At 50.4% G+C, this 26,376-nt stretch overlaps 1 protein-coding gene across 3 annotated transcripts in view; it reads right to left on the reverse strand.

The window, feature by feature from the left end:
- The window catches only part of KIAA1217 (KIAA1217 ortholog), a 657,029-nt gene that overhangs the window by 404,659 nt on the left and 225,994 nt on the right, over positions 1–26,376 (reverse strand). For all 3 annotated transcript variants that reach the window (XM_070056129.2, XM_089312459.1, XM_089312460.1), the window contains exon 2: positions 13,441–13,564. The gene's annotated coding sequence lies outside the window, so the exon portion shown is untranslated. The remainder of the gene's footprint in view (positions 1–13,440; positions 13,565–26,376) is intronic.

Here is a 26,376-nt window from a genome sequence, read left to right on the forward strand (position 1 = left end):
TGCTCTAACATTTGAAAATCGAGTGAGTGATGTAAGTCACCGTGTTAAAGATGAAGACCTAAATAGAAATTTTAAAAAAATCACAAGTTTAGCCGGCGCCGTGGCTCAATAGGCTAATCCTCCACCTTGCGGCGCCGGCACACCGGGTTCTAGTCCCGGTTGGGGCGCCGGATTCTGTCCCGGCTGCCCCTCTTCCAGGCCAGCTCTCTGCTGTGGCCAGGGAGTGCAGTGGAGGATGGCCCAGGTGCTTGGGCCCTGCACCCCATGGGAGACCAGGAAAAGCACCTGGCTCCTGGCTCCTGCCAGGATCAGCGCGGTGCGCCGGCTGCAGCGGCGGCCATTGGAGGGTGAACCAGCGGCAAAAGGAAGACCTTTCTCTCTCTGTCTCTCTCTCTCACTGTCCACTCTGCCTGTCAAAAAAAAAAAAAAAAAAAAAAAAAAAAAAAAAAAAATCACAAGTGACTAAATTCAACACATGTTCATAGCAGAAATTCTCAGTAAACTAGAAATAAAGGGGAGCTTCTTCAATCTAATAAAAGACACTGATAAAAATATTACATCTGGCATCTTAATAGTGAAATACTGGCTGCTTTTTAAGTTTGAGGAAAAGACATGATATTTGTTTTTACCATTTGTATTCAATATTTCTCTGATTTTTTTTTATCAGTACAAGAATGCAAAGTAAAATAAAACACATTCAAATTAGAATGCATAAGGCAAAATTCTCTTTATTCATAGATGTCATGATTGTGTAGAAAATCCAGAAGATTCTATAATCAATCCATGAGGACTAACAGGTAATTTTTAGCAAGGTCATATGAGGTGAGCTAAATAAATTTATTGTATTTCTGTATTTTAGCGAAGAAAATAGAAAATCAAAAGCAAAAAATTGCAGTATCAAAATGTGAAAAAACATCTACAGTATCAAAAATGTGAAGTACTTTGAAATAAACTTAAGATACATGTAAGACTTGTACACAAAGAGCTATAAAACTTTGCTGAGAGAAATCAAGGCGGAAGACACCAATACATGGCAAAGCATACTGTGTTCACAGAGCAGAGACCAGCTACTGTGTTGCCCTCAGATATCTCCCTATTCATCTACAGAGTCACTGGAAACTCTACATATTCTCATTTATAGGGAGAATCTAAAACCACGGAGCTCATAGGAGCAGAGAGCAGAAAATGGTGCCCGGAGGCTGCGGGATGTGAGAGAATGGGGAGATCAGTGGTACCCAGAGGGCATAAAACGTCACCTGGGCAGCAGGACTGTGTCTGATTCTTCTCCCTCGCTCCCTCTCTCTGTCTCTCTCTGCCTTCTTCTTCAACATTGCTGGAAGAGCAGGTCTCAGGCTCTCTTCAGGGAAGACGTCAGATGTCTGGGGTGATGAATGGACCACTTGACTTGGTTTGGTCATTTGGCATTTTATTGAAAAATCACATCATTTGGTACCCCCTCAACAGGTACAGCTATAATCTGTCAATGTATAATAAAAGATAATGCTATCCAGATTTAATGTAGACACTGGAAAACTGATTGTAAATTTATATGGAAATATAAAAGACCAAAATTTCTAAAACAATTTGAAAAGGAAGAGTAAAAAATGGAGGCCCTACTCCATACAATTTCAAGTTTTATACAGTTATCATTGTCAAAAAACTGTGTCTGGAAGAAGAGTAGAGATATGAATCCATATGGGCCTGCCCCTGTGAAGTGGATGGATTTTTTTTTTAAAAAAATGTATCAAGGCAATGTAATGAAGAAAAGGTTAATGTTTTAAATAAATCACATCAGAATAATAGGCAAAACCTATGCCACATGCTGACTCACTCCAAGCACAAATAACGTCTCAGAATGGACTATATTTGTAAATGCAAAAGCTAAAGCTTAAAACTTAAAGACGAAAATGTGACTTTGGGCTAGTCTCGGATTGCATAGATAGGACACAGAAAGTATGAACCATAAAGAAGAAATTGGGGGCTGGCTCTGGCACAGAGGGTTAACATCTTGGCCTGAAGCATCAGCATCCCATATGGACACGGTTCGAGACCCGGATGCTCTACTTCCGATCCAGCTATCTGCTATGGCCTGGGAAAGCAGTAGAAGATGGCCCAAGTCCTTGGGCCCCTGTACCCATGTGGGAGACCTGGAAGAGGCTCCTGGCTCCTGGCTTCACATGGGTGCAGCTCCAGCCATTGCGGGCAATCAGGGAGTGAACCATCAGACGGAAGACCTCTCTCTCTCTGCCTTTCCTCTCTTTGTGTAACTCTTTCAAATAAATAAATAAATCTTTAAAAAAAAGGAAGAAATTATTAAATTATTCCTGGCTAAAAATAGCAGTTTTTAATCTTTGAAAGTTTCATTTAAAGAAATGCATAGGTAAGATAGACCGAAACATATTTTCCAAAGCACATATCTGATAATGGACTCGTCTCTACAACATACGAAAAATACTTACAAATCAATGATAAAAAGACAGAGTGATGAGAAGCTGGTAAAATATTTGAACAGTCAGTTCACCAAAGAGGACTACAAATGGCAAATATTCACAAGATGCTCAACGTCTCTGGTCAGTGAGGAGATGCTAATTAAGATCCCACTAGAATGGAAGAAGTGAAAGACACTGATGATACCCAGCACTGGTGAGAATGTGGAGCGAATGGTGTCTCCACACACTGGTGGTGGACATGCAAAGTGAGCTAGCCATCTTGGGAAGCAGTTCATCAGTTTCTTAGAAAACGTGGTATGCATGTACCCCATGAGCCAGCAATTCTGCAGTTAGCTTTATACTCAAGAGAAGTTACAATGGATGGCCACAGGTAGATATACCAAAATTCTCAGGGCGGCTTTCGTGTGCCCTAAGCTGAAAACACCCCAACTATCCATCACCCACTAAATGCACAAAAATACTGTCCAAAGAGTACTCTTCAGAAATAGCAAGGAGTACATGGCTGATAACAGAAGAACATGGATAAAGATCATACATTGTGATGAACAAAAGAAACCCAACACCAAACCCTCTCGCTTTACAGCTCCATTTACTTCTGACCGGGATGGACAAAGACTGACCTCAAGGGGCACAAACGGGACATCTTTGTGTGGCAAACATATCCTCTATCATCATTATGGTGATGGCTGCAGAACCGCACCTATTCATGAAAACTTGCAAAGTTAAACTCTTTATTTGGCTATTTCTAAGTTTCATATCAATAATATTAATTCATGAAGCTTGGCAGAGTGAGACTTTTTTTAAATATTCAAGCTGACTGATTTTTACACATGTATACGCCCACATTTCCATCACTCAGACCAGGTGCAGATGTTTTTCAAGCCTCAGAAGAGGACCTCCTGGCTCCCCGTGAGTCAGCGCCGTCTCCCTCCACCAAGGAGCCTCTCGTCTGGCCTCTGTCCACACAGTTTAATCTCTTCTTTTTGCCCTTCAGACAAACACAATCATACAGTATGGATATGTCATTGCTACTTTCTATGCTCAATATTAAGTCACAAGATTCAGCCATGTTGTTGTATTTGTTTTTTTCACATTGCTATGGGGTATTTATTTATACGGTGACAATTATAATTTGTTTATTCCATTTTTGGTGTTACTAATAAAGCTATGAACATTCTTGTACATTTATCGAGGTACCTCGGCACTTCCATCCACTGGTAGAAAACTGTTATTGGGTATACCCGCACTTAGCTTAACAGAGACAAGCGAGCAGTTTGCCTGATGGTGGAAAAATTTCACTCTTCCCCCAGCAGAGTGGGAGAATTTGTCACCTGCCTGACTTGATCCTTCAATTTTGCTAAATTGCGTCATTAACTCTGACAACAGGAGGATGTGTTTTGTTTCTGGATATGTAAGCAGCAAATCAAGGTGGCCCTGTGTCTTCCTCTCTTGTCTTTTTCGTGTCTTATTGTGATGGCTAGGTTCACTACAGCAGGGTCTTGCTCTTGATTGAATATAAGGAGACTTCTTGGAATAGTTCACCACTGCTTATACAATTTACTGTAGGCTTTTTTTGGGTAGTTATCTTTTTTTCCAATTTAAGTATATAGTCTTTGGTCCTACTAGCTAAAAGTTTTACCCAAAATGATTGCTGAATTTCAACACATGTTTTTGGCTTTGTAGCTTTAGGAATAATTGTACAGTTCTTCTCCTTTAAACTGTTTATGTAATGACTTACATTAAACACTGATTGTGATTATGGGCATATTTTGATTTAGGTTTATTGTCATTTTTCAATTTTTTAAAGGTTTATTAGCTGTATTTATCTGGGAGACAGAGAGAGACTAGGCAGAGAGCGAGCCCAGGTACCGGATCACTCCTCAGACGCCTGCACCAGCCAGGCCTGGGCCAGCTCAAAGCTGGGAGCTAGGAACCCAACCTAGGTCTCCCACATGAGTGGCAGGGACCCAGCTGCTGCCGCTGCCTCCGGGGTGCACGCTGGTGGGAATCTGGGATCTGGAGCAGAGCCAGGACCTGAACCCAGGCGCTCTGAAGTGACCACACCCGTCCCAACCAGCTAACTCCTGGGCTGTATGCTCAGCCCCGGGGTGTTAGTCCCCCTCTCTTTTTCTTCCTTAGACTTTTCCTAATCCTCTCTTGCAGTTTCTTCCTCTGTAAATTCAGAAAGATGCATCCTAAGTTTCTTGCATTCACCTTAAAAATTTAAACAAATATGTATCTTTAAAATTCAAAAAATAATATTTCCCTTTTTTTTCAGAATAATTATAAGATTCCAGAAAATATGGCTCCAATAACCACCACCTCGCTTTCACTATGAGCTCTCAGTGTCCAAGGTTCAATTCTCCCTGAATTTAGACTGTGTTCAGATTACATACTGGGAAGCTTAACTGCTACTGTAACTGTTGCCACAGTTGTCTGTTTAGATGTCTTCTGTAACAGACGCGTGGTCATTGCCTTTCCTCCCATAGCGTAGCGACTTCCAGCTCCTGCTGCTTTTCGTGCCCAGCTTCTGCCACAGCTGAACAGAGACCCGTGTTTCAGGGAGCACATGGCCCTAAGAGATTTGCATGGACAAAATCAACCCAGAACGAGCAAAACCAGCCGAGAGCACTTCATGGCAATACTTCTGGAGTCAGGGCCATGTCTGTGTAGCCCCCCTGTTTTTTCAACTCCTGGCTTTCCTCTCTTCTAATTTGTTGGTTTCAGTGGTGGGGCTGTATCAAATGATGGTCAAAAGAAAATGATACATGGCTTAGGAGACTTCTGATAATTATATGCTTTTTTAGGTCAACTTTCAGTAGAACAACATTATTATTATGCATTTATTTTCATCTATTTGAGTCATGCAGAGACAGAGAGACAGAGGCAGAGCGATCGCCTATCTGCCAGTTCACTCCCGAAATGCTCGCGACAGCAGAGGCTGGGCCAGGAGCCCAGAATCCTACTCAGGTCTCCCATGTGGGTGGCGGGGGCCCGAGCACGTAGGCTATCACCCGCTGCCTCCCAGGATGCACACTAGCAGGAAACTGGATCAGAAGTGGAGGAGCCAAGACTCGAACCGGCCCCCGATAGGGGGCGTGCATGTGCCAGGAACCACAACACTCACCCCAACCACAGCATTATAACAGCTAACGCTTAGTGATTTCTGTTCCATACACTTTATGCGTTTTATTTAATTCTTAAAAATATGAAAAAGGTATGACGATTCCTCTTGAACAGTAGTTTGATGTGGTTTTCACACTATTTTTTTTAAAAATCAACTCTTAGTTCTGGGGATGATTCTCACATTCCAAGAGAAAATACAGGACATTTTTCATGTGTGAAGATACAACTTGGCCATATTTCACAGACACTCATTTTTTTTCTAAAGTTTGGAGACTCTTTCCTGAGACACAAAAAGAATACTTTTCCATCAGATTTGAAATTTCTCACTGGAGCTCATGGTTTAGCTGCTGTATTGATCTAATATACCATTAAGTGGCCAAAAAGGGTGCAATTCATCATGCTGCCGCGGCATTATGGGTAATTCTCTGCACTGCTCTGGGTTCCCGTGCGCACACAACGTACCTGTGAGAGAGGGGCTCTCATCCAGTCTTGTTTCCAGCAGACACGTGGATGTCCGCAAGCCACTACTTTGGAAGTGGTGTACTTTCTCCCACACTGTTAAAGCCATGATTTGTGTACGTCAAACTCTATGTTCTGCCTACAGAACAAATGACCTTGGGCATGAATATGAAAGTGAACACTCCCTTTTCTACATCAGCCAGTCAAAGCCACAGTGTATTAAATAGGCCATTAAATGCCATTAACTTAAGTGCACGCAAGTGCCCATGGTTAGAAGGAAACATTTCGACAGATGCTATTTACTGAAAACCCAAATTATCTTTCTTGGGTAGCCATGAAGCAGAGTCACGCCCCTACCTACCTGAGCAGGAAGAAGAAGTCCAGAGGACATTTGCATAAAATGGACACCATTCACCAAGGGAGCAGGTGCGGGCCCCGCCCCTACTGCCCCTGGAAAGTCTAACAGGGGACAATTTACACACTTGATTCCTGCTCCACCCTTCAGGGGCAGAGGCTCAGCGCAAGGCAACAGCCTGCCCATTCCCGCCTCCATTCCAGCTTCCTCTCTTCTGCTTCTTCCCATGCCTGCACTGCCACTGGATCAGAACACCCAGTCAAAGGCGGCAGGCAATTCTCATAACTCCCGGTGGTTTTGCTCTGTGCAAACCCTGCATTGGCGCATTCAGACACAGGATTCCAATCCTACAAGCCTCTGGTGGCGTGGTGACGGCCGATGAAGGTACAAACTTGCTTTCTGGGTGTTTCTGTGTATAGACATCTTACTCATATGTCATTGATGTATTAATATTGAACTCATAGCCCAGGGGTGTCTGATACATGCATTTTCTCTCCCTGCCTTTCCATGCATTAGACAATCCTTTGGTAGCAAGCTTGGGGTTACCTTAAAGTGAAATCATCAGAGCTGGTATTGTGACGTAGCAGGTAAAGCCATTACCTGTGATGTCGGCATCCTGTATGGGCACTTGTTCTTGTCCCGGCTGCTCCACTTCCCATGCAGCTCTCTGCTACGGCCTGGGAAAGCAGCGGAAGATGGCCCAGGTGCTTGGGCCCCTGCACCTGCATGGGAGTCCGGGAAGAAGTTCCTGGCTCCGGCTTGGCCCAGCCCTGGCCATTGCTGCCATCTAGGAAATGAACCAGCAGATGGAAGCTCTCTCTCTCTCTGTGACTCTGACTTTAATATAAACAAATAAATCTTAAAAAAAAAAAAAGTGAAATCACTAACAAGCATAGGGAACATGCCACAAAATGTGAAAAACAGGGCCGCAGCGAGATAACAAAAGGCGCCAGGTCCTTAGGGCTCTTTGGGTGGTGAAGATGTATTGCCCCTCTATGCTTGTCGGTGAAGCACTTTGAGAGCACGTGAGCCCTGATTTCGGGATGACAGGCAAATTTCCGAGTGTGTGGATTTGCACATAGGGCGTCGCACCCACAAATGATAAGGACCTACTGCATTCAAACCATACAGAAGTTATGGGTGAGGCCATGCTCAGCCACCAAACCACAGAAATGCCCCAAATCACCCTAGGTTTTCATAGCTATATTTTCCACCAACTGAAGTAAGAAGCCATAACAGCTTAATCCAACTGAAGTTCCAATTTGTGTTAAAATTATTTTTTTAAAGAAAAAAAACTTGACTTTTTTTTTTCTTTTAAAGGTTATTCAAAAGGCAGAGTTACAGAAAGAGAGGGAGAGAGAGAGAGCTTCTGTCTGCTGGTTCACTCCCCAAATGACCACAACAATCAGGGCTGGGCCCAGCCACAATCAGGAGCCAGGAGTTCCATCCAGCTCTCCGACGTGGGTGCAGGGGTCCAAGCAGTTGGGCCATCCTCCACTGCTTTCCCAGGCACATTAGCAGGGAGCTGGATCAGAAGAGGAGCAGCCGGGACTCGAACCTCAGCTCTGACATGAGATGCTGGCTCAGTGGGTACCTTAAGCCACCACAATGCCGGGCCCCCGCTATTTTCTTTAAAAACCTTCCACCTTTGACTTCCTTTGCCTCTGTGGTCTGCAGGGTTCCAGCCATCAACACAGACTTCAGGGCTGTGGTTAGGGGGACCCCCAAGCTCATAGGCATGGGGCAGAGTCCCACCCACTAAGCCTGCAGGAAGAGGCAGCTCACTTGCAGTCGGGTCCCTGGCTTCCTGTGACTGAGGGCTCTCCTCACCCCGCCCAGGGGTTCTCTCTGAGACTGCAGCATCAGGGAAGTTCAAGGGCGGCACGGACGGGCTTGGCGCAGTCTTCACGGGGCTTTCTGAGGCAGGAGCTGGGGCTGCACCTTGTAAGGTTTCACATGGGAGATCCCTGCGCTACCGGGCTTGCTTTTCTCTGCAGGGTTTCCTCCGCGACGCATTTCAACGGGAGTTTAAAAGCACTACCACAGAGTCTCTGTGGGATACAGAATCCTGAAATAAACAGAATCCACTTCAGCAGGATGCACTGCAAAACTGCAATTGCCACCGCCTGCCTGCAGGGGCGCTGTGGGTCAGCTTCCCTGGGGCGAAAGAGAAATCAGCTCTCCAAGTTGCCTTGGGTGGTGTTACAGACAGAAATGCTTCTCTCTGCCTTTTGAATGGTCAAGTGCACTGACCCTGCCAACTCTTGCTGCACGTGGAATCGTGCCCTTGGAACCTCGAGGACATGGCGCATCTGCTCAGATGTCACAGGAGCTATGCGGGTGTAGAAACGGCTCCATCCTGCAGCCAAGACTACCCTGGCTCCTCCAGCACACTGGTTTTGAGTTACATGACGTCGTGACCCAAACCCTGCCGACTAACGAGGCACAAAGAGCAGTGACTGCCACTCAGAGCTGCTTCAGAGAGCGGCGGGCCGGGCCAAGCATCTAGAGACGGGTGGACCGCGGCTCACCTGGACCACGAGTGTCTCACAGAGTGCTAGGAGTCTTGATTCCCTGCAATCAAGTTCCGGTGCACGAGAGGTGCACGACTTATTTGGATGTGGCTTCTGCATTAAAAATGAGGCAGCCAACGGTGCTTTAGAAATCACTTCTTTATCACATTAGGGGGCTCTCTCTGTGCTGTCAAAATCTTTTAACTCATTTATTATTATTATTTGAAAAGCAGAGAGAGAAAAATGGAGGCGGAGGCAGAGAGCAAGCGAGCACACTCATATCTGCTGATTTTCTCTCTAAATGCCTGCAGCAGCTGAGGCTGGACCAAGCTAAAGTCAGGAGCCAGAAACTCCTTCCTGGTCTCCCATGTGGGTGACAGGGGCCCAAGGACTTGAAGCATCACCTGTGGCCTCTAGGGGGCACCATCGCAGGGAGGTGGGCTCACAAGCAGAATCCTGGGCTTGAATCCAGTCCCTGGGATATGGACGTGGGGATCCCACAGGGCTGCGTGAGCCACAGCTGCAAATGCAGGGCCCTCTTCCTATGCATTCTGGGTAATGCCACACGCAAAGCGCTCCACTCACAGGCTCTGGTCCTCACTCCGTCCACCCACGAGCTAAAGGACCTTGGCCAAGTAATACAGTCCGCTGAGCGCTAAGCTTCCTGGACTGCAGACTGCGGCTACTACCCCTTGCTTTGGATTGTTGCAAGATCTTTCTAAAAATTGTATCTATTTATTCGAGAACGAGGGGGAGAGAGAGAGAGGAAGGGCTCCCCATCTGCCAGCTTGCTCCTCAAACGCCTACACACGCTGGGGCTAGCTGGACTGAATCCGGGAGCCGCGAGCTCAATCCAACACTCCAATGAGGGTGGCAGAGACCCATCACTGCTGCCTCCCACCCAGGATCTGCATTAGCCAGGAAGCTGGAGTCAGGAGCCGGAGCTGGGACTTGAACCCGGTGTGGGAGCATCACACAGCGTTTTAATCCCTAGGCCAAACACTCAAGCCATTTTCTTAAGGAGAGAATGGGCTTAGATCCGTCGGGTGCCTTGCCTTCACAAAGCGGCTGAAATTGATGTGCTGTTTCTGCCTCATTCTCCCATCTTTGGGTCATCCTGCCCGTCCTGGGCCTCTCCCCATAGACAGGTGCTGGTGCCCCAAGCACACGCAGGGACTGTTGGGGGCCACAGCTGGCTCCCCAGCAGGAAAAACCTATTTAGGGCCACCAAAGCCTCAGGGCACGCAAGAGGAAAAGAAGTTAGCAAAATGCAAAGTGTCTTCATGACAACTCAAATGGTTTGAAAGTTTCCATTTCTTTTCCACAAATGTATCTCCTTCCTCTCAAAGAACCCAGAACATCTGTGCTCCCTGGCAGAGGAGCTGGCTCCTGGAAGCTGACTCCCAAGTTCTTAGATCGCTCGTGTGAACTATTTCAAGACAAGCTGGAAGGGGGGGGACCCCAGGATTCTGGATCCTGTTCTCCTCTGCTGTTAAATCAAGAAAAAAGAACGAATGGGTTATTTGCTTCTGTTTCTGACATCGTAAACTTTCTTCTCCTTAAGCAATGGGAGGAGACGGGGAGAAGGCAAGGGAAGATTAGACCGCTGGTTCCCACTCATCTCCACCAGTCGCTCCGTGACAAGCACCAAAGCTCCAGCCATCAGCAGCCAGGGAGGCTTCACTGACTGATCAGTGACTTCCTTGCACCGTACTGCATGCCGTTTGCAAAAGAAGTCTGCGCAGTTCTGCTTTGGTTACAAGTGAGGTAACAAGGGAGAGATGAGTCCCGCTAACATAACACAGAGCAACTGTTTCTCAGCTGCCACTGCAGAGGGTCCTGTGTGTGACAGACGCTGTCTCTGCAAGCTGTCCAGTCCCTTACACAGAAGACGTCACTCATGCAACAGACGGGGGGTGGGGGGGTGGGGGGTGCGTGTCCAGGATTAAGCCCGGCTGTCCGTGGACAAGCACAGGCCCTGGGCACCCACATCCATGGGTGTACACGCTGTACACAGTGCATACAAACTAAACAAGAAGTCCAGCAGGGGTCCTTTATCCTTACCAAAAGAGGCCCCACCCAGGGTCTGTTGACCATGCTTCCTCCATCATAAATTCCAGGCAAGGGGCTGAGGGCTGGGGGGCCTGGTTGTGGTCCACAGCGCCTCTCAGGCCAGAGTACAGCTAAGGGAAGCAGCGAAGCCGGGGGCGACTGAGCTCAGCCTGAACTTGGCCTGAATGGCTGCAATCAGTGGTGGAGGCAAGGGTTTGCGAGCACAGCGTCCCAGTGCAGGAAGCAAAGGGCGCCCACAGCCCCAACGGGGCCCGGGGAATGAGCCAGAAAAGTCAGTCCAAGCTACGTGGTCATCATCTATGCCTTGTTTTAGAGCTCGGGTCAAATCCTGGGCTCCCCATTGAACAAAAGTTTGCGCTTGCCAAGGCGTCTGACATGGTGGAGTCCCAGAAAACAACCGGCAGTCCTTGTGCATGGCCGTGAGGGCCCAGAGACACCACGTGCCCTGCCAGCATGCAGCGCCCGGAGACTGGGAATCCACAGTGGTTATCACTGGGCAGCCTCGGGATTACCCACAATCCCGTGGCTGCAACGTCCCCACGGCTGTGAGTTGCAACACGTTTATGTTTTATACTCTACCAAACTAGTTCAAAGTCCATTTCTCAAACACACAGTCTGGTTCAGGCTTTAAAACTAAGCCCTGTAAATGTTCCGCTCCAGTTATCAAAGCCTCTCCCTAACGCGCAGCCAAGGGTGAGCAAATTACACCGCATCCTGTTCTGCCTTCTGCCATCCGTCCCGAACCACATTCCACACGCGAATGGCTCCACTTCTCCACTTCCTCTCCCCTTCTGCCGCATTCCACACCCTATAAAGATGCCAGCTAGGTTTTAACCCTCCTTGGAAAGTGACTCTTCATCTTCATTATTAAGTTAGTTAAAGCCATGCCCTCCAGACCTCAACCTGTGCAACCAGGGAGAGAATTATTAGCCTGCATGTCTAGCCTGCGGGAGGACTTGGTTGCGAACCGTGCATCTCTGAACGGTTGCCTCTTTGATCTCTGGCCGTTCATCCAACTCCAGAGCGAGCTGCATTCCAGTCCAAACCACACAAAGTGAGAGGAGCACGGGTTATTTATGATAGCCCACTGATTCTAAATTTAGCCCGGCTCCTTAAAGATTCAAAGGCACACATCATTCCTGGCTGCCAGAGCCGCTCCCTCCCCAGACGGAGGCGGCTCAGGGAGAGAAGGGGAGCACCCTCTGATCTCTCTGGTTTCTCCCTGGCGGACACAGCAGACAATGGAATCCATATGCCTAGAAGGGAAACCCGAGGGGTGAATCACCGGGAGCCAGAAGGACGACGAAACTCCCTGAGGACAGTTGAGCCGCTGGCCCCGAAAGCAGGACCTGCCACCCGCTCTGTAGCTGGCCCCAACCCGGCACCCCTGTCCACAGCGTCCCACCAGCAACCCCACCCTGTCCACAGTGTTCCACCAGCAACCCCCCATCCCTACGCAGAAGGAAGGGAAGCAGCCTCTGGGGCTTGCTTGAACTTGAAGCTTCTTTTGCAAGCCCAACCCTTGCTGTTAGTGCCAGAGCTGGGGCCAGCACGGAAGCCAGGAGCCCCTGGCTGTGCCCTGCGGAAGCTCAGGTCAACGGCTTCCCGTGGTCCTTCCCTGAAGGCGGCATCGGAGCCCTCTGGGGTCTCGGGTGCTCTGTGGTGTAGCTGAGCACGGAATTGCACGACTCAAATGAAAACAGCTTGAACAAAGATGGCACAGGGATAGGATTGATCGACTGGGATAGGCTCGATCGATTTTTCTCCCCTGTTTTCCTCTGGATCAAACAGCAACATTGTAGGACGTGGAGAGGAGAATGGTGAGGAGTTCTGAAGAGGCAGACAACTCAGAACCAGCTTTCCTATGCCACTGGTGGACTTGGGCCCAGGGCTTCAGTGGGATGAATGCAACGGAAGTTGGGGGTGAATTGAGCTACCTCCCCCTTCCTGACCCTTAGGCTACTCCTGGAAGCTGATGTGGACCAAACACAAGGGCCTCCATCCACCTGTTATAAACATCTATGCCACTGCTTTTGGAAGACCTTCATCAAGATATAAACCAGACAGGCCTAAGAGACCCTTGCTTTTGATTGGTTCTGTGCAGCCCACAGACACAAAGCCATCAGATGATACACACATGTCCCACCTCCTTAGGTGTCAGTCACAGCTGCTGCAAGCCAGCGTGTGGACACAAAGACGGGTGAGTCACCAATAGAAGGCATGGCTCAGGGCTGGAAATGTTACACCTGCGTGGACGGCACCGCCCGGAGAGCACAGACCCGCTGAAAAAGGCACCAACAGCTCTATGGGAGGACGGCAAGGCACAGCTCGGACGTTGCACCCCCTTGGGGCTCGCGGAGGGAATTCACAGATGCTGAGCATTATAGATGGACCTTTAGCTCATAGAGTCATTCATGGTCGAGATGACGGATGCTCGCTTGGCGACTTAGTAAAAAGACCTTACCTGAAAAGAAGGAACGCACGGGGAGGGGTCCACAGAAGAGCAGCACAGTCCTCCAGGGGGTGAGACCCGGGGGCTCCCGTCCACAGCGCCGTCAGCTACAAACTCAGGACCCCAGCTTCGCCATCTGCAAGATACAAACAACGTCACGGTTTCCCCCACATCAGGAACTCAAGTCAATTAAAACACTCAGGAAGGGGCTGGCAGTGGGTGAAGCTGCCGCCTGCAACACCAGCGTCCTGTATCAACACCGGTTTGATTCCCAGCTTCTCTGTTTCTGATCCAGCCCCCTGCTCATGGCCTGGGAAAACAGTGGAGCATGGCTCAAGAGCAAGGGTCCCTGTACCCACGTGGGAGATCTGGAAGAAGCTGCTGGCTCCTGGCTTCCACCTGGCCTTTGTGGCCATTTGGAGAATGAACCAGCAGGTGGAAGATGGATTCTCTCTTTCTCTAACTGTGCATTTCAAATCAATGCTTTCAAAATTAATTAGGAAGAGCAAAGAATAAAATACCCAGGATGCCTCACGGCCACCACCCACAGGCCTTGACAGTCACCCAGGGACAGGGGGTTTCACTTCTGATTTCTGGTGTTTTCCCCAACACAGGAGCTGAACACTGTGAAGGAAGGTAGCACATTTGTCGGATCAGCCATGGAAGGAGGCGTGGGCTTACAGAGGTGGGGTGGATGGAGACTGGGAGAGGCCAACTGAGTGACAGGTAGAAAGGCTGACCTTTGTCCTACTTGCCTGTATGCGTCCCCTGTGAGGGAGGGAGGTGGCTGCCATGGCTGTGGCCCTGCAAGCAGCAGTGGCCATGGGAGGAGGGACAGGTGGGGAGGCCACACCCCTGACGGACGTGATCTGCCCCACATAGAGTTCTGTGTACATCAACTTCCCAGGACCGGAGATGGTGTCATTGTGGACAAAGACTCCAGGGTGGGCGAGACGCCCCAAAAAGATGACCGACGCCATCACGTTGCCCTGGACGGCAGCGTTCAAGCCTGCAGGGAGCTGTGGTGACGCCATTGCTACCAGGACACTTCAAGGAGTGTGTGGACACAGGGACTTAGGGGGTGGCTTCACTCTGGTGCATCACCGTCTCCTAGTCTGCATGTTTTAATGAGCTGTTTGAAGCGCCCTCATGTAGGGACCCAATAGAACCATTAGTGAGAACCACATCTCCCCACCCTCGCCGTGGAAATGTGTCTCTATGCAACTCCTACCCGGATCCAGCGACACACACTTGAAGAGGACAGACAGTGCAGGGTGAATTTTGGGGAACAGAATTAAAATGTCACATATTGTTAGATCTTGACTCTGAAACAGCCACATTATAACACTTTTAAAATATCGGCTCTGTCCACACAAATTATTTCTTGTGCTGAGTTCAGTTAGATTTGAATGCTATCATTTTTTAAAAAAAATCGGTTTTGGACATCAAAATAGTCCACTAGCAACTACATAACAGACAGACATAGATGGTTATCTTCCATCCACTAGTTCTCTCTCCACATGGCTGCAACAGTCAAGGCAAGGCCAGGCCCAAAGCCAGGAGCCAGGAACTCCATCCGGGTCTCCAATGTGGGCAGCAGGGCCCCACACACTTGGGCCATCCTCTATTGCATCAGCAGGAACCAGGTCAGAATCAGAGCGGCCGTGAGCTGAACAGGCACTCTGATACCAGATGTGGGCATCCCATGCAGCGGTTTAACCTACCGTGCCACAAGGTCTTTTCTTTGCCAACTAAATAAAGCCACATGGTCTCAGAGGGCGGAGGAAGGTTCCCCCAGCTCGGCTGTAATGCCGACTCCACGAGCCCTGTCTGTGGGTGAGACCTTCCTCTCATGATCACCACCCCCGGTCTCCAATCTGCAACACCTCTCTCTCCACTCAGGACCTGAGGTCCCCTGGTCATGGAATCACATCAAGACAGTGAGATGCTGAGACCTGAGGGTCACAGCACCACTCAGCTGGCTCTTCTCCAAGCACCACACCAAGCTCTGCCCCCGATGCAACGCCACCAGCGGGGCTGGTAGCTCGCTCTTCCCCTGAGCACGCGGGGAATCAGAGGTTAAGTGAGCAGTCCAGAATCCCTCTGCGACCAACACAGCCTGACCTCCAACCCAGGCTGCCTACCTCCCCATGGTTGCTTTCTTCCTGAGTCTCTCATCTGTCCAGTTCTGGGTGGATCGGTACAGGGTTCGGGACAGAAGCCCAGAGCTGCTCCCACCATTCCTCCCCACTTGGTCTTCCCACGACACCCATGGGATCCCAGCTGCCCCTGGCTGCTCAGCTTGCAGCCGCACCCTCCTACTGGCTTTGCCCAGTTCCGCCCACTTTGAGCGCCGGGTCTGTCTTCCTGCTCCTCTTCCCCCAGATCTCTTCCCAGGGATACTGCTATGCACTCTGCTGTCTCTGTCCAGCTCCTACCACCACACATCGGGGAACAGGGGACCAGCAGGGAACACGCAGGAGGAAGCAGCGAGTTGTGGGTGCACAGTGCAGCTAACGCAGGGCAGGCATGTATAAGTTATTAGCTGGCCTTGGGGTCTTGTTGGAAAGTAATTAATAATCGTAATCTATGCTTGGCCACCTGTGTGGTAAAGAACATTTGCAAGGGTCAAATTTGGGGACTTTAGAATCATTCACAATAGCGTGATAATTCCCAAGTCTATTTATTCACTGATGTTTCCCCGTTTCTCCCTTTCCAACAGAATAACTTCAGTTATCCTACAGAAAAAGGCCAAGCAGAAACCTCTGAATGCACGAACGTGAATGAATGAACTTTGCCTGCCTGGGTACTGCCTATGGCTACAGTTGCAGAACTACAGTGAGTATCACTTGTCGCTAGAAGTATGTTCATCATCACCTGGCTACTTGGTAACGGTGCAATATTTGTCAGCAAAGCACCTGGGAAGCTCTCCTCTTTCTGTAACAGAAAATTTCCCCTCTGGCCCAGTGGCTGCCAGATTTTCTTGTTTGAGAAATTCAACGTGGCTGCCTCCGCCAGATGGAAACGCAAGAATGCAGAGGCTGCAAAATGAGCCTAGGAAATAGAACTGAAAAAATTAGTTTATTTTGTTGCACAACAATTCTGAAACCTATGGGTCTGAGAGGGTCATCAAAAAGTTCCTAAGAAATGCGTGTTGCAAAAAAACTAGGTGTGGATTTCATTTTTTTTTGGCACCAAGATAAACTTAAGTTTTAATTCATTTTTTTGTTTTGCACAAACCTTTGAAAGAACCCTCGTATGGTGAGATTTCTTGCAAATGTGAGATAGTCGATGATATTCAGAATTGAAGGCTCTTTGGAGTATATGCAAGTGAGGGTATTTTTAAAGTTCATTGCTATTAAATAAAGCATAGAGACACCTTGCTGGCCATCACAGCTCCTGTGTGAAGCCGCCCATCAAAGCAGCAGGTGGGTCCACGGACGCCTGGGGCCATCAGAACACTTCCTGCAAGGGAGACACACTCACCAGCCCCAGCCCTGAGGACCACCTTTGGAGCTGTTGATTAAGAATAAAAGGGAAAGAACCACATACAAATATGGGCCAGGACTGGCAGCTGCTGGCTCCCAGCAGCGAGGGGGTGGATGGTGACGGTGTGGAGCATCCGCGTCCCTGCCCTAGCTCTGCTCATCTCAGCTTCTGTAGGTAGTACAGCTGCATCCCCCATCTGGATGCCCAGCAGCCCACAGCAGCCTCTAGGAGCTGTGAGAACCTTGGTCAGCTGCTCCTGGCTGCAGCCCGGGGTAAAGCGGTGCAATGTGGGTGCACGCTGGGTCAGGGGGCAGCCGGGTTTGAAGCATGGTCCTCGTCACCGTTAGCTTCTGTTTTCTCGGTCCCGAGCTTCCTCCAGGGTGAACACAGCCTTCACTCTGCCCTTTCAAATCAAGCAAAACGAAGCCACCTCCACCCACGGCACAGACAAGAGCGCAACCTGCGTCATCTGCATTCTCATTTTAAGATGTGATGTGGTGCTTGCTTCTCCACTGTTTAGTATCAATGGACAGGAGAAAAGGAGAGGAAAGACGGGAAAAGATACCCATGGCTGTTTTAGTGCTTTAGTGATAGAACTGTACCAGAAATATGAATATAAAATTATCCTATGGGAGACGAGCCATTTTGCATATTTGAACACATGTCTGCATGTGTATACCATATGGTCTGTGGCACCATAACCTTGTCAATGCTTCTCTTTACTCTAGGAAGTAGTTCCAGATTCTAAATAAAGAATGGGGTGTGGGTTGTGGCTCAGTGGGTTAAGCTTCCGCCTGGGGATGCCTCGGTTGGTGTCGCCTGGGCTTCTGACCCAGCTCCCAGCTAACGCCACCCAGGAAGGCCGCAGGTGATGGGCACCTGCTTCAGCCCCTCCCTTCCACACTGCAGACACAGATGGAGTTCCTGGCTCCTGGCTGTAGCCTGGTTCTGTCCCGGCTGTTGAAGGCATTTGGGGAATGAACCAGTGGATGAAAGATCTCTCTCTCTCTCTCTCTCTTGCTCTGCCTTTCAAATAAATACATACATTTAAATACACTTAAAAGGTAACCCCAGTCAAACATCAAATCTGTCACACTCAGCTTCCAACTGCTTTTAAATCAGTGAACCTCTCTCTCTCTCCTCTCTATTCGAATCACGCTTGTGGTTCTGCTCACAGCAGTATTTTTGATGTGACGCAAACGCCCTCTGCTCCAGAGACTTCCCTGTCACTGTCTGTAAGGCCGCTGAGACCCCTGAGAGGACCCCAACCCTCTCAGATAATTCTCTCCTGGTGTTCAGAGTTAAATCCAGAACACAGTGTCACACAGAATCCCAGCTGAACTGCAGCCGTCTCCAAGGTGGATGAAAGATGGGACAGCACACGCAAGTACCCTGGGATGGATCGTGGACCCAGCTTTGGCCACGGCCTGGGTGTCCTGTCTAACAACTGGGGAGCCACCGTGGACACAGCACCGCCGCCACTCACACAGGCTCCGGGGGCCGGAGAGGAGCAGGCAGGAGAGACGAGGTTTCTGGAGGAAGAAGGCAGCTGCCATCTGAAGTTCCCGATTGAGACCAGATCACATCTGGGGGCTCCTCTTAGCAATGAACTTGATTTTTCTTGCATGAGACTTTCAGGAATAAAGGTATTTCAGGACAGGGCCAGCCTGCATGGTGCAAAGAAATCGTCTTTCCTTTGTTCTTTGTTCTTTGTTCTTTTTCAAATATAAATGAGTTTACCCATGTTTGAACGCCAAGAAGAAAGGGGCAGAAAGGGAGATGAAACTGAACATAGCCGAGCGGCGTCTCCTGTGGGGTCAGCACGGGTGGATCCAGAGCGGAAGGCAGAGCGATCCATGTTACAAAAGAAAATGAGCCGCTTTCCCAGTCTTCCTGGCCTGGGGGTACCAGGAGCCGAGCAGCCCACATCCCCCGAGCGCAATCCCCCGGCCTGGGCTCGGTCCTTCCTCCACGGGGAGCAAGAGGGGGCCGGAGCCCCTGAACGGGTCCTCATCGCCTCCCCAAGCCTGCCCTTCGAGTTTCCTTGTCCCATATCAGGGATTGTGAAACAAGCTCTTAGGAAAATGGAGTCACTGAATTGAGGGCGAGGTGCCGTCCCTGACGGCCATAGTCACGACCGCAGCTGTTTTCCCCAGAGACAACATCTGGCTGCCGCTCTTATCTTTTCCAGGAACTCCAAGTCTGCAGCAAAACCCACTGGCCCCCCCACACACCTGCACGCAGCGCCCAGGCTGGCTGAAGCCCACCCTGCCATCACCCACAATCCCTCAAGGACCCTGTGTCTCCCACCAATGGGAGGAGGGTCATGGGCACTGCAGACCGGCCAGGGACTTGGGCACAAGCTGCACACACACCTCCCAGCTCCAACTTCAGTCTCCGAGAACCTTAGCTGCGGGATAAAGAGCCAGGATGACGATGCCAGTTTAGGTCTGCTGAGTTGGACGTCACAAGCCCCCACGTGTAACGCTACCCTCCTCCTCGTCAACCAAAACGCCTCCTGGCCCAGGGATGCCTCTGCTTCACCCGGGACCCGAGAAGATCCCAGGAAAACAGGGAGACTGTGCTGCACACAGAACTTGTGCAGGTGCCCTAGAAGTCCCAGGGGGGCTCACGCCTGCAGAGGCATCAGCCCGAGGTCCTACAGGAGACCAGCCCCTGGAAGGGGGTCTCTGTCTCTCCTGCCAGAGACCACGGCTGCAGGGGCTGCTGGGAGTCCTCTCTGTCTCCCCTCCCCCACCCTCCCTTCTTACAGGCAAATCCGGCCTGGGGCCACTTCATCATGGGTATTCCTCTGTGTGGAGCAACCCACGCTCACGTGTGTGTGTGTGTGTGTGCACACGTTCCCACCTTTTAAATAAACTTCATCACTCTGTGCACCTTATCTGTGTCAGCACACTTAGCATGCTTGTCCTTGTGCAGGCTAAGAACTTGGAGTAAACAGTTAACGGCCCCTCACCCCCATCGCCTTCGCCCCTAGCCCCTCGGGGAGTCTGGGCATTAAGGGGCAGCTGCCTGGCCCCTCGCTCTGTGCTTTGTAATAATCACTTCCTTTCTTCCACCACCCCGATGTCAGCAAGTGGCTCCTGGCGTGCCGGGCCGGCACGGTTGTGGGGAGTCCATGGTAAGTGCTGCAGGCAGTTCTGGGGGTGCAGAGGTGCTCGGAGAGAGAACGCACAGCTGCCTGTGTCTGCAGGCTCGCTCTCCCTCCCTCTCAACCTGGATAGGGCGCCACTGAAACACTGCCGGCTGGACGGTGAGGCCCGGCCCCATTCAGTCTGCACCCGCGGGGTTACACGGACTCCAGGGACCAGCATGAGCTGTCACGGTAGAGAAGGTTTTGCACAGGAAATACCGCACCAACGCTTTTCAGCCCGAGCCTCTCCCTGATAACTACCACCACAAATTATTTTTGTCGTAAAAATGAGCTCGCAGAACCAATTCATTACATGGGAGAGTGATTCACATTCTGCTACAGTTTTTGCAATGTGGGTTTTTTTTTCATCCAGTGTGAGTTAGCCCAAGCAATTAAGAAAAATCATCAGCAAAGCTCATCGTTAAATATGGATCCAAACCATATGAAAAATTAAAGCATTTTTGGGGCTGGTGTTGTGGCGGTGCAGGTAAAGCCCACTGGCGTCCCGAATGGGCACGGGGTCCTGTCCTGGCTGCTCCACTTCCCACTCAGCTCCCTGCTGGGAAAAGCAGCAGCTGACAGCCTGAGGACTTGGGTCCACGCACCCACATGGAGCCCCTGGCTTCACCCTGGCCCAGTCTTGGCTGTTGTGGCCATCTAGGGAGTGACCCAGAAGATGAAGCTCTGTGTCTCTCCCTCTCTCTCTGTAACTCTGCCTTTCAAATAAATTAACAGATCTTCTAAAAAAAAAAAAAAAATAAAGCATCCCATGGGGCCGGTGCTGTGATGCAATGGGTTAATGCCCTGGCCTGAAGTGCCTGCATCCCATATGGACGCAGGTTCGAGACCCAGCTGCTCCTCTTCTGATCCAGCTCTCTGCTATGGCCTGGGAAAGCAGTAGAGGATGGCCCACATCCTTGGGCCCCTGCACCCATGTGGGAGACCCGGAAGAAGCTCTTGGCTCCTGGCTTCGGATTGGCCTAGCTCCAGCCATTGAGGGCAATTGGGGAGTGAACCATTGGATGGAAGACTTCTTTCTCTCTGCCTCTCCTCTGTCTGTGTAACTCTTTCAAATAAATAAATAAATCTTAAAAAAAGCATCCGTTTTCAAGATGGATTTAAATCTGCAGTTGCTGCTACGAGATTATCTCTTCTCCCTTCAACAATAGTCTTTGGGGCTATTTGGTCATCTGGGAGAGTCTAATTTTTGCCCCTGGAAATAATGCCACGTTCCCTTAGCCTGTCTTGGGAGAACTTCCTGTCTCTTGGCTGGGTCCTGAAACATGGCTGCCTCTTCCTTAAAGAGCCCTGAAAGGGCCGGCGCCGCGGCTCACTAGGCTAATCCTCCGCCTAGCGGCGCCGGCACACCGGGTTCTAGTCCCAGTCGGGGCACCGGATTCTGTCCCGGTTGCCCCTCTTCCAGGCCAGCCCTCTGCTGTGGCCAGGGAGTGCAGTGGAGGATGGCCCAGGTGCTTGGGCCCTGCACCCGCATGGGAGACCAGGAGAAGTACCTGGCTCCTGGCTCCTGCCATCGGATCAGCGTGGTGCGCCGGCCACGGCGGCCATTGGAGGGTGAACCAACGGCAAAGGAAGACCTTTCTCTTTGTCTCTCTCTCTCACTGTCCACTCTGCCTGTCAAAATAAAAAAAAAATAAAAAAAAAAAAGAGCCCTGAAAGAACGAACTACAGAATTTGCAGCACGAACCCTGGGTAGGGGAGATAGGTGAAGCCCCTGTGACAAAGGTGACACCACCAAGCTTGGAGTTTTCAGTTCTCAGATAACACTGGGTTAATAAGAAAGCACCTTGGATTAGAAGGCGTTTGCATCTGCTCCTTATGTCTTTACATTTTAAAATACTGTGGATGCTTCCAGCAAAGAGGAGTAAAACCCATCGGACTGGAATCACCTTTTCCCACGTAAGCTAGTTAAGTCTCGGAAATGCCAGTATCCCAGTTTAAACCGTCATCTCTCCTCATTCTTCTGTATTCTGGGCAGACAGGCAAAATCTGAGCGCTAGGGGCCAACACTGTGGTATAGTTGGTTAAGCCTCCACCGGCAGTGCCGGCATCCCATATGGTTGCTGGTTCGAGTCCTGGCTGCTCCACTTTCAAACCAGCTCTCTGCTATGGCCTGGAAAAGCAGCAGAAGATGGCCCAAGTGCTTGGGTCCCTGCACCCACGTGGGAGAAAAGGTTCCTGGCTCCTGGCTTCAGCCTGACCCAGCCTTGACTGTTGAGGCCATCTGGGGAGTGAACCAGCAGATGGGAGACCGCTCTGTCTCTCCCTCTCTCTGTAACTCTGCCTCTCAAATAAATAAATAAATCTTAAAAAAAATAAACAAAATCAGAGTGCTAAAACAACTACAATGAAGACCAATGTGACATCCACTTTTACCAATGCCTACTCTTTTCAATGTATTGCAGTTTTATTTCATATATGAATTGAGATGATCACAGATGCATACCAGTTCTGGTTATTTTGCAGGGAGTGGGAGACAGCCCTTGGAGAACCACACAGTGTCTCCAGCGCCTTGGTGTGGCAGCTGGCTATTTGTAAAGAACCAGCAGTTTTCTCCTTATCGTCCTGTGGCTACCGTGTGCGGGCACTGTGACAGCGGCGGGGCACACAGCAGGGAAGGGAACAGCAGGCTCCTGCTTTTGTGCTTACTGTCTAGTAGCGAGAGACCCACTGTGGAGAAGCAGAAGCGCTGGCCCAAGGCTCTCCCTTCCACATGAAGAACTGACAAAGCCACCTGCTCCCCCCATCTCTCTAAGCCACGAGTGCACATGCACTACGGTAACTTGACCTCATCATTGCGAGATGACTGTGTCGGCTTTGCTTATAGGCAGGAGAGGCTGGGGGATGGGCCTGGCACTGCAGACAGGTTCAGAGGGTGGGAGCTGGTACAGGAGGGAGGGAGACTCCCCCTTCTCTGGGACACAGGACACACGGCCCCCTGCAGGGTGAGCATCAGCAATTGGCATCGACAAAGTCTGTCTCCATTCCTCATGACGCTGACGCCAGCATCCCGGGGAGAGGGACCATTTTACGACTTCGGTTTTGTGCGGAAGAAATCAGAAACTAGAGACGAAACGATTTTCTCAAGGTGAATAACAGACCAGGGACCAGGATTCCGACTTTGCAAATCCCGAGCCTGTGCTGAGCGCACGCAACGCAACACTCAACCTTGCCAAAACACAAGGCATCCGTTGTACCGCTTAACTGATCAGAAACGAGGACACGAAAGGTTCAAAGGCATCACCTGGCGTATACCACAGTCTCCCGATCTCCCTGCTATTTCAGGGAAAACTGAAAACTTAATGCTCCTCCAAACTTCCTGATGCCTATATGAGCCAGTCCCAGGAACACCATTTCAACTCGTATCTCTTCCCGGGTGTCATATATTTGCAAAATTGCCCTGAGAAAAACAGCACTTAGGAAATTACGAAAACTCCCGTAAAAGGGGAAAAACGCTCTCTTAATAATAAGGAAGCCATTCACTGTAATTGTGTCACATACAGACATACACACCCATCGCAGGCTGCAACCGGCTGTGATGGAATTGAGAAAGCACAGAATCCACGCGAGGGGTTGTAGCCGAAGCCTGAGATCAGGAACACGTCAGATTCCCGAGTGCTGGGTGTTCCAGAGAGGTCTCTGTTGTATTTCTTGTCCCCATTTCCCAAATACCCTGGTTCTCCCAGTCCCCCTAAAAAAAGTAAGATCGGCACTCTGAGGACAGCAGAGCGCTGGGACACTTGGGTCTTTTGTTTGTGGGGTCCCAGCAGATGGTAAGCTCCCCAAGGGCAGGCGCGACCTCTGCACCCTGGGGTGGCGGGGGAGCGAGATGCCTGGCGAGAACAGAACAGGAAGGCATCTGGCTGCAACCGTGTCTCTGCCTACCAGGACGCTCTTGGGTTCATTTCCGTTTCTGTAACATGGATTTAAAAGGCAGGGGAAGGCAAGTCTTCTGCTTCATAGCTTGGGCAGGGCATGCTTGTAAATACTGCAGTCTTAGTTCAGATTTGAAACTCGTGAAAAACAGCTTTTGCAGGTATTTGGATTTGACTTTGGTCAGCGCCACAGGGATGGGTGGTGGACACAGCGTCACACTGCCCCCTGCTGGTGCCACACCAAGCCACACCCAGAAACTTCCCCCCTACCCCGGGAGGAATCAGACCGGAACCTGATCTTGACTTCCACACCGGCTCCTTTAAGAAAGTTTTCTGATTTACAGTCCCACATTCAAATATCTCCCCTGTTCCATTTCTCCAAAGCTCGACCTGGCCAACAGGGAGGGAAGCAAACTGCTTGCAAGGCGGATGTGAGGATCCAACTGGAGAACGCAGCCACGATCATAGGCCCATGCATGACACGGTGTTGGGCAGACGGACACTCTGAGGACCTAAAACCATCACCCAGGAAGCCGTCCACACACTGAGCAGTTCTGATCCTCAGCTACCCAGCCCCCACCACTCAAACTTCCAAACAGCCACACTCCCAACCCAGGCATCATCACAGAGCAACACAGAGACCACCGAGGTCCCAGCCAGCTTCAAGAGGCATAGGCTAGCTCCTGTCTTTTCAGTGTGAGGGCTTTTTAGGAATACAGCACAGTCACCACCAGGTTAGACCAAAGGCACGTATGTCACTCCCGCCGCCCCGTTTTCCTCCACGGACCCCCAGACCTGCCCGGGAGCTGCAGAGGTTGTCGGGACTTGAGATGCACTCTGTCTTAACCGCAGCACCATCCCCTTGTTCTCCCAGATGCTTGGGAGTCTGAGCTGAGACACCTGCCTGCACACAGTACCATGGCTAGACTCTTGAACTTCAGGGAATCTGCATGGTTGGGCAGCTGCCTGCACACCTGTGTTTTTTCCAGAGATACTGACTGATGCCAGCTAGGATTAGCGCTCTTGAAAAACAGCCTAGCACGAGTAAGGAAAGATGATTTCAAAGGGAGCCCTGAGATTCGCTATTTAGTCAACTTATACGGGTGGGGATAAAAAGCAAGCTTTGCGAGTGCCTGCATTCCCAGGGAGAAGGGACTACAAGTGGCTCTGAAATGACGGAGAGGGGTGAAGTGACGCTGTGGCGACATTGCTTCCTGGGCTGTTGATGATGTGGGTCTGGCAGGGTAAGTGGGTTTGGCCTCTCTCCCTGCCCCAGTCCCTACACTCTGAATGTGTCCCCCCAGGATCCACCGTGTGACCCTGATACAACAAGCTCCCCTGGTTTTCTGTAGGAGCCAACAGGGCTGCCCGGGTTGGAAGCATGAAGGCAGCATTGGTGCCCCGTGCCCACTCTGGCTGCTGCCCTCATCTCCTAGCAGCCAAAGCTCCCTCCAGGCTATCCTGGTTGGGACAGCTTCCTTGTTGTCTCACCACGGGGCCCTCCAAGATGACAGGATGGAACCTGAGTACCTGCCACACAACCCCATCTCATAGAAAACCCCAGGTCTGCTGGGTCCTCAGCCCCAGAGCGGGACACAAGGACGTTCAAAGTGATGAACGTCCGCTGGTCTGCTGTTCTCAGCTTCCGTCACTTTCCTGCTCCCCTGGGGTCTGAGTCCTGGGCCTTAGAATCTTCCGAGACTGCAACGGGGCAGGCAGGGTGCTACACCCCATCTGGATCAGTCACTTGCACCCCTGGAAAAGTTCCTGGGAGCTCAACGCTTCCCTTTCTGTTGCACTGTGAGATCCATTGCATTTTTTAGTTTCTTCATTTAGGGAGCATTTGCTTTCCAGGTGTGCTTTTGAACACATCTTTGCCAAAAAATAATTTCCCCGATGAAACAGCAGTAAAGGCGAGACTTAGAATTTCACACGGGGAACAGAATGCAAAGCACCCTGGCTGTTCCAGTGCTGTGGTTTGGAGGGCATTCGTTCAGATCACTGTAGAGGTAATTTCATCAGTGCAGAGTTTACAAAGTGACAGAGCTGTTGGTGACCAGGCAGCTGGCTGCATCGTAATACTTTTTATTTATTTATTTATTTATTTATTGACAGGCAGAGTAGACAGTGAGAGAGACAGACAGAGAGAAAGGTCTTCCTTTGCTGTTGGTTCACCCTCCAATGGCCGCCACGGCCGGTGCGCTGCGGCCTGCGCACCGTGCTGATCTGAAGCCAGGAGCCAGGTACTTCTCCTGGTCTCCCATGGGGTGCAGGGCCCAAGCACTTGGGCCATCCTCCACTGCACTCCCTGGCCACAGCAGAGAGCTGGCCTGGAAGAGGGGCAACCGGGACAGAATCTGGCGCCCCGACTGGGACTAGAACCTGGTGTGCCGGCGCCGCAAGGCGGATGAT

Source organism: Oryctolagus cuniculus, chromosome 13, assembly GCF_051225735.1.
Source record: "Oryctolagus cuniculus isolate XC-2025 breed Fujian yellow rabbit chromosome 13, ASM5122573v1, whole genome shotgun sequence".
In the NCBI taxonomy this organism is placed as follows: domain Eukaryota; kingdom Metazoa; phylum Chordata; class Mammalia; order Lagomorpha; family Leporidae; genus Oryctolagus; species Oryctolagus cuniculus.